General features: G+C 40.8%; 1 protein-coding gene across 3 annotated transcripts in view; it reads left to right on the top strand.

Annotated features, from left to right (window-relative positions):
- Window positions 1–1,493: 1,493 nt before the first annotated feature.
- sertm1 (serine rich and transmembrane domain containing 1) overlaps window positions 1,494–2,160 on the top strand; it is an 8,453-nt gene continuing 7,786 nt past the window's right edge. For all 3 annotated transcript variants that reach the window (XM_020620405.1, XM_020620402.1, XM_020620403.1), the window contains exon 1: window positions 1,494–1,758. The gene's annotated coding sequence lies outside the window, so the exon portion shown is untranslated. The remainder of the gene's footprint in view (window positions 1,759–2,160) is intronic.

Here is a 2,160-nt window from a genome sequence, read left to right as displayed (position 1 = left end):
GTTTCTGTGTAGTATGGGGCTAGCCCAACCGAAGGGATATAATGTATAGGCCTGGTGGGTTCAGGGTCTTTCATCTTACATCTGCCTGTGTGCAGGTTAGAGGTGCAAGATACCTGAGCGTGTAATGTTAATTTTACCTGTGATCCTTTGAATAAATCAGCACTGTTTTGAAGTTACTTGGACTGTCTCGTCTCTCAGAGTTAGCATGGTAGCAAGAACTGGTTCCTACAACCTTCAGCAGATCACATTCTCATCACCCTCAGCTATTACCATGTCAGAAAGCTAACATGCTAAACTGAGATGGTGAATATGGTCAATATTACGCTTGCTAAACATTAGCATGCTAGCATCATGATTGGATGTTAGGATCAGCTTGATGCACCGATGTGTCTTGTTTAAATATGATAAATTATATAAAATCTACAAACAAATGAGCCTGTAGACAGAAGCCCCAGACCCATACTTGAAAATCAGTCCAGATACATTTAAAACCACCTGCATGATTTGATAGCTCTACAGATGACTGAGTGTATTAACAAATGTTCATTCATTCTTTGCATTTTTCTCACAAAATAGTTTAGCTTTTTGAGAACTGGATCATCTTTATTTTGTTAATGGATAAATTCCAGTCATCTTATATTCCCCCCAACATAAACATTTTGGAAAAACTCTTGCTTCACATGTAATTTGTTTCTGCATGTTAAGTTTATGTAATTTTCAATCCTTATACAAAAGATTTGTGCAGTTTTAATAGAGCCGACATGCTTAGCTGCTGACATACAGACACTGTTATAGTGGGAGCAGTAGGGGGGAAAAGGAGAGGGAAAAGTGAAAAGACAAAAATAAGAGCTTTAACAAGAAGTGAGGCATGACGAGCACTGCTGAGAACCTGAGAGGTGTTAAAAACGGTTTCTTTCTTCTGGGGCTGCCTTTTTCCTCATAAATCTGCCAGTTTGGGGCCTTATCCCAGCGGTTCAATCTGCCAGCACTGTAGCAGCCGGTTATTGCTCAGAGCTGGATACTGTGTACTGACGCAGTTTGCTGAGAGCAGACAGTGAGGCCATGTCCACCACACAAACCTTAGATTGATGAGAACCGAAACAAAGGCTTGGTTGTGTGTGAGGGAGGGTGTTCATGTAATTACAAATATTGATTGATTACTTAATTTATAAAATCCATTTACTGTCCACCAACTGTTCTTTCCATGAATAAATAAAAGGTGGTGATGATGTGTACTGAGTTAGCTATGCTCTGTCTGTTCATGTTTACCAGCTACTGAACAAGTGTGCGGAATTTTTATTGAATAAAAATCAGAGTACAAAGGTAGAAGAATAGATCTGACAATGCATGTGATCAGTACTGATGAGCAGCAGAGAGAAAAGTGGGAGGGTGGGGACAGGGTGAGCACTACTCCCTCTCTTCATACCCCTTCACCACTTCTTGAGTAAAAGAAAAAACTCAATAATATCTTCGCTTACGTGTGTATGCATGTTCCCTATTCCACTGATATAGAGGGTCCACATCTGACAGCATCTACGCCAGCTGTAGTGTCTGTGTGGTGCAGCTCGAGTGTGTGTGTCACACTGAATGACAGAGAGAGCAAGGGGGGGAGAGAGAGAGAGCGTGAGCGAACAGGCTCACTGGGAAGATCTCTGGGGTAACGGATCTGGTTTGCTCAGCTGAAAAACCAAACACTACGGGATGGATTTCTGCATGATGTGAGCACAGGCGAGGAACAGCTACCTCACACACAAAAAGGTCTGTAACTATTCCTTTTTTTGTCCCAACAAATGTATGTATACTGCTGATGCTTTAGGCAGCTTTGTATGAAATGCTTCAAAATTGTTTCTAAGAGGGAGACAGAGTGGGAATGGTTAATCTGATCTGTGAGAGGGAATTTCTTCTGAATACAAAGAAGCCTTATGCCTCCTAAAGCCGTCAGTCCCTTTGCAGTTAGTGGCCAACTTTATTCAATGATTTATGACTATCTGCTCATTGCTACAGTATGTCAGAGGCAGAGTGACTGAAAGAAAGACAGATAAAGTGAAGATTAACAGTAAAAATGAAGGAAGAGAAAGATAAATATTATAAGAAAAATGTCAGTTGTTGGGTTGAAGCATCAAGTAAAATGATTAATGGAGGGAGAAAATGTATCTGTCC

This window comes from Monopterus albus, unplaced genomic scaffold (genome assembly GCF_001952655.1).
Source record: "Monopterus albus unplaced genomic scaffold, M_albus_1.0 scaffold237.1, whole genome shotgun sequence".
NCBI lineage: Eukaryota > Metazoa > Chordata > Actinopteri > Synbranchiformes > Synbranchidae > Monopterus > Monopterus albus.
This window is presented reverse-complemented; position numbering and strand designations above follow the sequence as displayed.